At 45.1% G+C, this 13283-nt stretch overlaps 1 long non-coding RNA gene across 1 annotated transcript; it reads left to right on the top strand.

The window, feature by feature from the left end:
- The first annotated feature begins 704 nt into the window (after positions 1-704).
- Positions 705-4472, top strand: LOC142699085 (uncharacterized). The gene is made up of 3 exons (XR_012865976.1): positions 705-1070; positions 4013-4133; positions 4273-4472. It is a non-coding gene; the product is annotated as an uncharacterized LOC142699085 (long non-coding RNA).
- Positions 4473-13283: the final 8811 nt, after the last annotated feature.

The following is a 13283-nucleotide window of genomic DNA, read 5'->3' as shown; positions in this document are numbered from 1 at the left end:
ACTCCTGAAGGGGAATCCCCATGTGTTCGGGGATTCCGCTTCAGGAGTTTCCCCTGATGTCACTGCCCAGATATGGACAGAGACATCAAGCGCTCTGTCCAGGAGCGGAATCCCCGAAAACACGGGGATTCCGCTCCTTCAAGGAGCTAAAGTGCGGCTAGCACATAGCAGAGCGGGGAGATACCTCCTTGCTCTGCGATAGTGGCGTCGCTGCAGTAGTAGCAGCCGCAGCAGCTGCTAGCGGCGCCATCGAAGGTGTCGCCGGGCCAGGGTGCTTTTAAAACATGCAGGGGAAGGGAGCCAGCGCAGCGCTCCCTTCCACCTGCTGTACACCCCGGCCCTGCAACACAGTGTACAGCGATGCCATTCGTCAGAATGGCATCAACTCCTCCTCCTCACATGCACTCTGCGCTGTGAGGAGGAGGAGATAGAGCGCAAGTGCCGAAAAACCCGGCCATCACTCGGGACACATCCCGGTGATGGCCGGGTATTACCCGGCCCCATAGACTTCTATGGGAGACGGGCGGCCGGGTACCCGGCCGAAGATAGAGCATGTCCTACTTTTTGACGGCCGGTTTCCCCGGCCGTCAAAAAATCGGTCGTGTGAATAGCCCCATTAGGGGTCTATTATTCCTAATGCAGCCGGGTGCCGGCCGATTTATGAACGGCCGGCACCCGGCCTGGAAACCCTGTCGTGGGAATGAGGCCTAACGCAGCATGTGATTACGATTTTTATAAATATTATTCACTTGTATTAAATAGATTTCTACTACATGTAAACATAAAGGTTTTCTATATTTTCTTTGCTATCTTTTCTCTACCCCACATGGCCACTCTATGGTGATGCAGGTGGGGGCGCTATTTCACTGTTTACCTCCGGCAGCAGAAGGGCGAGGTGCAGCCCTGCCACACAACAACAATCCTGGTTCCGCAGTAGAATGTTCAGTTTTTTTGGTGTAAACTTTTTGCATAGATTTTCATTGTAGGATCTGTACAAAGTGGAGCTGCCAGGAGATCGGGGACTTGATGAGATGGACGCATGCAGCTCCCGTCAGGAACATACTGGTTAGGTGAGTCGTCCCACCTCATAATATCCATGAAATATGGAAATAAATAGGTTTTGGACAAATATCAAACTATCACTGCCAGGCAAAAAACTTTAAAACAGAATTTTTAATAAATATTAACTGTAAAAAAAATAATCAAATACCAATTTAATTTTACTACAAAACACATAGCACCTCGATCAGTGGTACAAGCATCTTTGGGGTACTCCAGCGGGTAGAGTTCATAGAACAGGGTATAATACTAGTAATACCAGTTCAGTATCAGGGCATAATAAATGAGTAGTCCCACCTCCCCTTTCTCATCCATATTAGGCTCTGTTCACATCTGCGTTGGGGTCCCGTTCTGACGTTCCGTCGGAGGTTTCCGTTAGAACGGGACCCTGAGCAGACACCGACGAAAACCAGGGGTTTCCGTTTCCATCACCATTGATTTCAATGGTGACGGAGCCGGTGCCCGTGGTTTCCGTTTGTCTCTTTTGTGCTCCGGACCCTTCGTTTTGCCGGAAGCAATAGCTTAGTCGACTACTGAAATCAATGGTGATGGAAACGGAAACCCCTGGTTTCCGTCGGTGTCAGTTTGTGTCTGCTCAGGGTCCTGTTCTGACGAAAACCTCTGACGGGAACGTCAGAACGGGACCCCAATGCAGATGTGAACAGAGCCTTAGGGCATGACCAGACGTGGCGGAATTGCTCTGCAATTCCGCTGCGGATAGTCCGCAGCGGAAATCCGCAGCGTACACATTTCTCCATTGCTTTCCACAGCTTTTTAGTTGGGTTCGTTTACACGTTGCGGACAATTCTGCGGAGCATAGACTGTGGTGCGGAATTTGGTGTCCGCAGCATACACTGGCTGTTGCGGACGTGTAGCGGACTTGTTGCGGACTCATTGCGGAATTTCTCCATTGACTACAATGGAGAGTGAAAATTCCGCAATGAAGTCCGCAGATGTTATGTTTGCTGCGGAGCGTACTGGTTTTACTAACATGATAGTTCTTCATTCTGGCTAAACCTATGTATCTCTAGATCTACAGCCAGACTGAGGAAGTCAATGGGGCTCCCGTAATTACGGGTGATTACGTGTGTGCACCCGTAATTACAGGAGCGTTAATAGGCGATGTCAGTAAATAGTCACTGTCCAGGGTGCTGAAAGAGTTAAACGATTGGCAGTAACTGTTTCAGCACCCTGGACAGTGACATCCGATCACAATATACATCAGCCTGTAAAAAAAATAGAAGTTCATACTTACCCATAACTCCCTGCTTCTTCCTCCAGTCCGGCCTCCCGGGATTACGTTTCAGTCCAAGTGACGGCTGCAGCCAATCACAGGCCAATCACAGGCTGCAGCGGTCACATGAACTGCCGCGTCATACAGGGAGGTCGGGCTTGATGTCGAAAGAGGGACGCGTCACCAAGACAACGGCCGGGTAAGTATGAATTTATTTTTCTTTTACTAGGGAAAGGGCTGTCCCTTCTCTCTATCCTGCACTCAATACGCAACGGCCAGTCCGCATCAATTTAATGCCCATTTTAGGCAAAGCCGCGACAGAATCTGCAATGCAGATTATGTGCGGCATTGATGCGGACAGTGTATGCAGAACTCCACCACGTCTGGTCATGCCCTTAGACTGTCACACAGAAACCTCTGCATGTTCTTTATATCCACAATTTCTAGTTATAATCCCTCCTCATCGGGCTGCAGCGGCCAAACCGCAGGAGAAGTGGGGGGTGTGAACATAATCTTAGGCAGCCTTGGCTGGAATTACAGCTGTGATTGGATAGAGTAGGTCACATGTGGACACGAAGTCCCTGTTTACACACCAAGTTTTTTGCAGGTGGAAAAATCTGCCTCAAAATTCCTTCTGCCGCTTTTTTTACGCATTTTTCGACCACGGCCATTGAGCACCGCAGGCAAAAATGCTGCGAAAACCATTTTCTTTGCCTCCCATTGATGGCAATGGGAGGTCAGAGACGGAAACGCTTGAAGAAAGGGCTTGACGCTGCTTTTTCCTGTGAGTGTTTTTTTCTCGTGGGAAAAGCGCCTCTGCATCCCATTGAAATCAATAAGATTAGTTTTCGGACGTTTTTTGGTGCGGTTTTCGATGCGTTTTCCACTTAAAAAAACGCTCCAAAAAAACTCTGTGTGAACTAGGCCTAATATTTCTCCATATATTACATGTGGCTTTTGCAGCATATTTGGCTGTGCATCCTTTGCATTACAATCTACTGCAGATTGTTACTGCTGCAAGTTTATGCAGTTTTCTAGAACCCTATTCACATTCATACTTTATGTGTCAATTTGACCATGGAAATCTGCAATAAATATGTAACATGTGAACATAGACTTAGGGGCTACACGTGATGTTTCAGGCTACATTTACACACTGCAACCAGGTTACATCACACTTGTCTTCTCTCCCAGATTGTCCTGGAGACTTCCAAACTAGGGAAGATCTTACATGATGTAGCTGCATAAAGGAAGACACTCTGCTGGGACTATTTGTGAGGGGGAACTCTGCTTGTAGTGGTTATTGGGGGTAGTCTGCTGGCACTAATTATTGGAGGCACTTTGCTGGCAATATGGTTTATTGAGGGGTCTCTGCTGGTAGTGTTGTTTATGAGGGGGCAGTATACTGGCACTGTTTAAGGGACAATACTCTGCTGGCACTGTATGGGGGCACTCTGCTTAGTCTAATGATGGGGTCGCTCGCTGATAACTGAGGCTTCTTAGCTGTCCTTATCGGTGGGGTTTACATAGGAAAGAAATTCTCAAACCACATCTCAAATCTCCCTGTAGTTGATTCTAAAAACAGACAAGTACGGCTCAGAAAAACGGCTGCAAACAAATAACCATTGATGTGAATGGAAATTAACAAAATCTTATTTGCTTTCTGCGATTATTATTTACATGTTTTATAAGACATGTTACATCTCGTGTTATACACAGCAGGAGGCAACAGCACACGTCTTATCACACAGGAAGAGGAAATACATCAGAAAGGGAAACGGGAAGAGGAAGAGCAGCCATGTCATACAGGAAATACCGGGAAGTGACATCATCACAGGAGGTAACGTATATCCTGTGTGCGGGGACCCCAGAAATATGATGAGACTGACGTATCAGGGCTGATACATAGTAATGTTATGTTAATGTTATGTTATTATATATCATTACGTGTGTGTTTAGGCTGTGCTTATATATGTTAGTAGGTCGGACCAGAAGGATCGCGTGTTCTGTATACAAGCTCCAGATAAGAAGAACATGGATCAGCACAACAACACCAGCACTCCTGGGACTGCGCTCCAACCACACAGCATTTCATCCGGAGGATCGACTGTTCCGTAGTCCAAAACGTCACTTCTCGGGTTCTATTCCTACAATGGAGGAAAAAGTCAATTACATATTTTCAGTAATTATTGTTACAATATCTACATTAAGGAAATCTCACGTATGGAATATTTTTTTGTATCACCTTAACTTCTGGTTACACCTGAAATGCCCTATAAGGGTATTTAGATATCATAGAGGGGGGTATCACGCTGGAGACCCTCTCTATGACCCAAATGGAAGTTCTGCGCCACCTCTGTCCAGAGGCTGTGTGTGGTATTGCAGCTTTTCTGTATTGAAATGTATAGGGCTAAGCTGTCCACACACCGCACATCACCTGTGGACAGGTGTGGCTCTGTTTTTGGAAGATATCAGCTCTATTTTTCTAATTATGTACAACCCCTTTAATGAAATAATCTCTTTAGAGTGTTTTCTCCATCTCAGACGTTTATGTGATATCCACCTATGCGCATGCACACAGCTCTCTCCGTTCTGTACTATGGGAGTTACGCAAATAGTTCAACAGCGCTCAGCTGTTTCCGAAACTTCCATAGAACAGAATAGAGAGAGGGACGTGCGAGGCCTTTCCGAAGTCATTCTCCACCTGGAATCAGCAGCCATTAGACGGGACAGGGATGTGGGAAAAAAGCAGGACAGGGTCAGGGAGAGACCTCCGTTTTCCACATAGGTGTGAGTCCCAGAGAAATAGTAAGATGGGAGTACCCCTTTAAATAAAACTTCTTGGTGATGATCCATTTTCTTAAGGTGTTTAATTAAACTATGGACAGTGAGGTCGAAGAACCGGCACCCAAAATATCTATACTGGAGTGACATGCCTGTTACTAACGCTGTATACAAGCTCCCCCCGTATAACAGACAGGGCCCTCACTGAGACTTTGTAGGGGCTCCTAGAGACAAATATATATTGATGTACAGACATTTTCCCCTCCGTTATTGTGCAGCAAGACCTCCCCACATATAACAGGCAGGACCCTCACTGACCCCCTGGACAGACACATAGGCCTGAATATATTTATATCTTTATATTTTCCATTATTCACCTGCAGGAAATGTTATTTTTAGAAATGGGGAGAAATACTTGGAATTGTGTTTTTTTAGTTTCTGATGTTATTTTTGTTACTTCTCGGGTATAAGGAGAAAAGTATCCGGCACAGACAAGATGAGACGTGGATGAAGATGTGCGGAGGACTGTACCCCACCGGGAAAGAGCGGGCTGTCACTGGTATTACCATGGGGCAGATTTACTAAGGCCTCATGCACACGACCATAGTGAGGTGCATTGACCGTGACTTACGGCTCGTACGTCCGCGGAGTGTCACCCACGGCCACCCTCAAATCGCGGGCCGTGCATATGACCGCGTGCATTATTTTCTATGAGCCTGTACCGCAAAACACGACCGTAATAAGACATGTCCGTTGTTTTTGCGGTCCAGGTTCCTGGGCAATGCATGGACCGTGGAAACCAAGGTCGTATGCATGGGCCCATTGAAATGAATGGGGTCGCAATTCACCTGCAGATTTGCGGGTGAATTGCGGCCGCAAAAATAAGTTAGTGTGCATGGGGCCTAAAACTATCTGAGTTTTACACAGTGTAAACTGATACAAGGAAGTCAGAAATTGCGCCAAATTTATCACAGTGGTGCACGATGTATGATAGATTTTGCTAGACATGTTAGACACTTTTCTCTTCCTTATACCACCTCTTGGTTGGCTTAGTTTAAGACACGCCCCTTTATTCTAGGCCACACCCCTTGTCAAGCACGCCGCAAAATGTGTCTAAAACAATTAATAAATATGGCGCACAACATGTACGCCATAATTCTGGCTCAATTTGAATAGTAAATCTGTCCTACTATAAATGTAATATAAATTTGGGGTTAGTATTCAGGGCATATTCCCTATTTAAAGAATTGATAAGAGTCGGGAATCCTTCAGCTTAGTCCATTCTCTCTACTATCAGTCAGTACAGGGAGTAGTAGTACATATAAAACATTACATTGTCACCATGTCAGCTTTATTCTGCCTGCACTGACAGCACAAAGTCTTCATGGTGACTGCAGGACTGGAAGTCAAGGACCACCTCTATGATGTCCGCGGGACCTAATAGGGATATGGCTCTTTTTCCATTTATTTGTTGTTGTACTGTAATGAGAATATTATTTACATGCAGTATTTATTGCTAGGGGTATTTTTTTTTCTGAAAATTCTATAAAGAGCAAGTGGCGTAGGATTGGTTCAGACTGGTGACATCAAGACACAAATGTGACCTCAAGAATTCGTCAATGAGCTGATAATCCCGGTGCCAATTCTGGCTGCAAGTAATATATAAAGGGGCACACCTACCTCAAGTACTGGCACAGTATAAGGTCATCAGGGTGACTGCAGGACTGGAATTAACGCTCTTTTATGAAAAGTGTGTTTTGCAATGTTCAGCACATGGCAGCTTTGTGTATATAGTAGTATATAGACCCTACTGCACTGATTCTTCATACTATACCCTAATAGAGCATAGTTGACAATATTTGGAATTTCTTTCTAGGGACACTTCGGTTTCAGATGGATTGAGACAGGACTTGACAGGGCCTACCTTTGACAGAACGTGGTTCATTGGGCATGGCTTGTCATGGGGCAGGGTTAGTGAGAATACACTTTGTGTACCAGATATTCCCTGTATTCTGTCCTCACTATAAAAACATTGCAGTAAGGACAGTATAGAGGGAGGGTATCGCCTGCTGAAGTGATCTAAGTAAGTATGGCACGTGACCACTGTGGCCAGTGATTGACTAGTGCGATTATGTGCCGATACGGGACATCACTGGTCCAGCCTATGTAAACAGGCCGGCAGGGGATTGTGAACCGCCGGCACTGGAGCCGCAGAGAATTAGAAGGTGGGTATTTGCTAAATGGTGCAATTTTCAGTTTGAATTACAATTTTTATAAAGCCTGGAAAACCCCTTTAATACCAAACCCTAAAATGTATTCAGACCCCCGGACAAATCCCCTTTATGTACTTCCCGCTCCTTCAGCAGCTCTGGGTCCCATTCAGCTCCGGACCCCACCTCTGCTGGCTGAGCCAGGAGCTGTTAGTGATATTGGCCTTTACATATTGGAGTAATCCAATAGATAACAGCCAATTTTTTAAATAAAATCCTGCGATGTAGTTTGGGTGGGCACTGCGCCTTTGATTGCATGACAAATTTTTCTTGGAGTTCCCCTTTAAAAATTGGTAAGCGGCGGGTAACACAAATACTTCACACGTGGACAGTAAAGTAAAGCCCATTTTATTTTGACTGTATTTCTGGACCGGACTGGTCCGGGACTAAACTTGACTGGTCCCTTCGTCAGGTTAAGATCAGATAAAGGGACAAGTCGTGCCAGAAACGCGTATTTAAATAAAATTCTACCATCGCTTGGCGCCCTATCTGTCCCCGTTTTGAAACCTTTGTGTTAACCGCATCTTAGTTGAGCAGATTTACTTGTGAATTTTGTATCTTAGTTGAACATAGAACGCACTATCTACCTACCTGGCAGATAAAGGGTCTTGGTGTGGGTCACGGGGAATATCTTCAAGAGAGCAACTCTTCACTAGGACATTTTATTTATTCTTGTTTCAGAACTGAAGGGAATGTACCGTACAACATCAGCAGGAGGAAGCCCTGGTGTCGAGAACGTCAGCCATGGAAAGGGATGTGCCAGATCAAGGTCTCTACGCTAAAGAGGCAGCAGATATGAACCACTAATGTCCATCTAAGAATGCCGGAACGTCATCCGTCCACACCTCCTCCTTCCCATCCCCCACTGTCCAGAAGGGGTTTTTAAGATCCATCTAATTAAAAGACAACTGTCCAGAAGTCTTTGAAAATGAAGCCTTGTCCATGATTCGCAGGGCTGCGATGAAGTACAATGGTTTTGGGTGTTTAATGGCAAGTCTCTTCAGATGCCCGGCAATGGACTTCCTCCCCTCGTCCTGTTTGGTAGGGTCTCTGCACTCCCTTTCCTGTAGAACAGCTGCCTCTACAGATTCCCAAGGCCATCCATATTTTTTTCCTGTCTGGCTGATAGCAACACATGTCAATAAAAACATACGTCAATGTATTTATTGTATTTCTAATAAAAATGGATAGACAAATACATAAAAATAATTTGTTTTAATTCCAAAGAACTTTCATAAAATCTATATTATACCTGTGTAATCAATTGTGGACATGGTCACTGATTCATTGAAGTCCAGCAAAGAAATCCCCCAGCCTGAGACATACTGTACTCTGTGTCAGAAGAACAAGAAGCTACAAAAAGAGAGACAACTGCATCCAGTCGATGTTCTTATCAACAAAGAGGTTTAAAAGGTGAGAAGACTAATTGACATTTTTTTTCAAGGTATTACTCTAGGGAGCGCTCCTGTTATCATCTTTTTCTCACACTGTATTTTCCTAAGGTACTGTATACATTTCACTCATTAATGCCGACCTAGCCAAGTGAGCACACAACAAACTAAGCCTGCGCACCCAAATAGAGTACCAACCATCTACACATCATTCCAATAAAGGAGTTTTGCCTTTGCACAGCGCTCCAAGGGGAGCACAATACAACTTCAATACTGCAAATACCTAACCTGAACGTCACATCTGCACCTTCCTCTTCTCTTTTGAAGATGTTAGTGTACAGAGTAGTAGGGGAATTGACCAGACATGATGTGCTGCCTCGTGGACTGTCCTATATTTCCAGAGCGAAGGAAAGATAGGTGGTCTGGCCAGTTGTAGACTTCATCCCTAACATCTGACACAGACCAAAATAAGTATTCGGCACTCAAAGCCAAAGTTTTAAGAAATCTCAAGTGCGCCAACTACAGCGGTCAGCCGCCATTCGGAACGAAGCGCCAACTACTGGATGTACCAGCAACCAGAACGGCACAGTGCCTGATGAAGGTCATGTAATGACCGAAGCGTCGCACTAAGCCTCTGGCATCTACAACCACTTGAAAAAAATCAAGATTTCTTCTTTAAACTTCAGCTTTGTGTGCCAAATACTTATTTTGACTACGATTGGGTTGGGACCCTATTCGTGCACCTACATCGTCCAGTGCGTTCTGAACCACTACTTATCTGGCACAGACCATCCTGGAGCTGAATGTCTCTGAGGCTGCTCTTTCAAAGTTGCTAATGTAGCTCATCTGGGCTCCATAGACCCAACCTTTATATATGACTCCTAGAGAAATGGGTTAGTGAAAGAAAAAGGTAAAATTCAGATCCTTGAGGCCATTGAGTATGTCAACCTTTGGACCTTGATTGGCATCTACGCCATATTTTCAGAGTAATCCATCAGATGTCTCAAGAAGAACATTTTATGAGGAAAGGACAATGTTGATGAGATTGCAGGTCCTCCTGTTTCTAACTCACATAATTATTACCCAGCATCCAGGTAAATAGTGCATACAAAGTCCAGAAATATAACCAGGCGACTGTCCAGATAAACATTGGATACAGCGCCCAGAAATGGTGCATTGTGCCCCGATATTTCCTTAAAAAGAATGTCCGAGACATTAAACTAGTTGCATGGAATGTTTTGAAATGAAAAAAACAGCCATTACTCACCTGTTAAATCCCCTGCACCCATGATCTGGTGGTCAACCCGATGGGTTGATTGAAGAGACTACCCTACGTGGATCGACACCCGCTACAAAATTCTCACCCAAAAATTAAGATATGGAATAGGTTACCCCTTTCTATGGCAGATCGAATAGCCGTAATTAAAATGATAGTATTACCCCAGTTGTTGTATCCACTGATTAACAGTCCCATATGGATAGGAGAAAAGACGTTTAAATGCATAGAAAGCTTAACCCCTTCCCGACATTTGTCGTAAGTATACGACATGGAAAGCCAGTGCTTCCCGCAAAATGTCATATACTTACGCCAAATAATTGGCACCGGCTCAGAAGCTGAGTCGGTGGCATCATCGCCGGATCTCAGCTGTATCTGACAGCTGACATCCGGCTGTAATGGCGGGGACCAAAATTAGCTTCGATCCCCGCCATTAACCCCTTCAATGCAGCGTTCAAACGTGATCGCTACATTTAACCTGTTTGCAGCTTATTGGAACCACAGCAATGAAATTGCCGGGGTTCCGGTGGCTGCAATAGCAACCGGAGGCCTAATACTGGCCTCCCAGTCTGCCTAGCACGGAAGCCGGTCAAGATCCGTACAGCGGCGGAGCCTGATCGGCTTCCGTAGCCGCCGGCAAGATGGTGCCGACTCAGGAGCTGATCCAGCGTCATCAGCGGTGGAGGTCAGCTGTATATTACAGCTGACATCCACATGAAATGGTAGGATCCGATCCCTGCCATTAACCCCTTTGATGCAGCAATCGAAAGCGATTGCTGCATCTTAGCGGTTGCTAGCAGATCGCTAGCCCTGACAGGCAATCAGGACTTGCGACTGCTGCTATGGCAACAGGAGACACAATGACCTCCTGCTCTGCCATTACGGAAGCTGATTAGGCCCCGCCGGGAGGCGAAGCCTAATCGGCTTGCTGTCAGTGAATAACTGACAGATCTAATACATTTCACTACGTAGGTAGTGCAATGTATTAGAAAAAAACTAAAGCTGACAGTTGGACCGTCAAGTCCCCTAGTGGGACTTGAGAAAAAGTGTAAAAAAAAGTATAAAAAAAGTGTCAAAAAAAAGTGAAAAAAATAAAAGTTTGAAAACAATAAAAGTTTCAAGTAATAAAATAAAACACAATCACCCTTTTTCACTTATCTTTTATTATTGAAAAATAATAATAAACCATACGTATTTGGTATCGCCGGGACTGTAACGACCTGAGGTATCAAAATATAATATTATTTATTGCACACGGTGAACAACGTAAAAAAAAAACGTACCAGAGTTTCTGTTTTTTGGTCACTTTGACCTACATATATTGGAATAAAAAGTGATCAAAAGTCGCACGTATCCAAAAATGGTACCTATAAAAACTATAGCTCGTCTCGCAAAATACAAGCCCTCATACAGCTCCGTCGACAAAAAAGTAAAAAAGTTATGGTTCTCACAACTTGGCGACAGAAAAAATACATTCTTTTTACAAAAGTAATTTTATTGTGCAAAAAAATGTAAAACATAAAAAAGTGCTAGAAATTAGGTATCGCCAGAATCGTACGGACCCGCAGAATAAAGTTAACATGTAATTTATAATGCTTGGTGAATGCTGTATAAAAAAAAACTAAAAAAAAACTATGCCAGAATTGTATTTTTTTGTTTACCTGGCCTCCCAAAAAATAGGATAAAAGGTGATCAAAAAGTCACATGTACCTCAAAATGGTACCAATAATAACTACAGCTCGTCCAGCAAAAAAACAGCCCTCATACCACTACGTCTATGAAAAAATAAAATTAGTTAAGGCTCCAATAAGTCAGGAAAGAAAAAATATGCAGTTGTGCCGGCCCGAGGGGAACATTTCTTCTGTTTCAAGAGGCGATTTACCAAGGACCTAAAATTAGGGAACCAGGAAGGGCAGGGCCCAAACATATCTGCTGGAAGCGAGGGTGCCCGTATTATACCAGTGCAACACTTTCCCAGCAAAATTCCCCAAACTGCAAAGGTGCGGAGTGTGGACCAAAAGGGGGATAAGAAAGGACGCCATATATCAGTGCGACACCGGCCTGTGCAGAAAGGATTGCTTCACAGCGTAACACACATCTATGGATCATTTTATTGCTTTTTTACCCAATTATTATGCCACCTGACTATGTCCCTGATGTACTCTGCCCAGCTTACATATGCCCCACATTATAAATGGAAACACCAGCAATAATCAAACAAATCTACTACCAAGCAAAATCCGCTCTCAAAAAGCCAAATGGTGCTCCCTCCGCTCTGAACCCTACAATGTGCCCAAACAGCAGTTTACTTCCACATATATGGCATCTTCATACCCGGGAGACCCTTTTAACAATTTTTGGGGTGTGTGTCTCCAGTGGCATAAGCTGGGCATGACATATTTGTCACTGAAATGGCATATCTAGGGAAAAATATTAATTTTTAATTTGCACCATCCGCATTGCAATCATTTATAGAAAAGACCTGTGGAGTGAAAATGCTCACTACACCCCTTAATAAATGCCTTGAGGGGTGTAGTTTCCAAATGGGGTCAACCGGGGGGTTCAATATGCCACTGTGACGCTTCAGAACAGTCCGGGCTACATACTCTCACCGCGGGCCAGCTCTCAACCTGCCGAGGAGGATGCCTTCAATCAACCGACCGACCCTTCCAAGGCATCGGAAGAGTCGAGGACACATGGAAAGAGAGCAACCAAGAGCCCCGTTGTTGGACGCAGATTGGTACTGAGACCGCAACCAGGTTTCGCGACCACACGAATGTAAGTCAACCGGGGGGTTCAATATGCCACTGTGACGCTTCAGAACAGTCCGGGCTACATACTCTCACCGCGGGCCAGCTCTCAACCTGCCGAGGAGGAGGACGCCTACGAAGACCGGTCGGTCGGGGCAGCATCGTAAGTCGAGGACCTGTTTAGAGAGAGCCCAACATAGAGCCGAGAAGATGGAGCGCGCTCAGCGTCCCTAACCCTTACCAGTAAGGTAACAAGGATCAGGCTTAGGTAATATGGGACAAAGGCAACGGCAACCTCGATAATCCGGGTTGTTATCTGCTCTCACCGGCGGCCCAGCTCGCAACCTGCCGAGATGGAGGACACCTACGAAGACCGGTCGGTCGGGGCAGAATCGAAAGTCGAGGACCTGTTTAGAGAGAGCCCAACATAGAGCCGAGAAGATGGAGCGCGCTCAGCGTCCCTAACCCTTACCAGTAAGGTAACAAGGACCAGGCTTAGGTAATATGGGACAAAGGCAA

The sequence above is a fragment of the Rhinoderma darwinii genome, unplaced genomic scaffold (assembly GCF_050947455.1).
Source record: "Rhinoderma darwinii isolate aRhiDar2 unplaced genomic scaffold, aRhiDar2.hap1 Scaffold_127, whole genome shotgun sequence".
Lineage (NCBI taxonomy): Eukaryota > Metazoa > Chordata > Amphibia > Anura > Rhinodermatidae > Rhinoderma > Rhinoderma darwinii.
The sequence above is the reverse complement of the archived record's forward strand: the minus strand, read 5'-3'. Positions and strand labels throughout refer to the sequence as shown.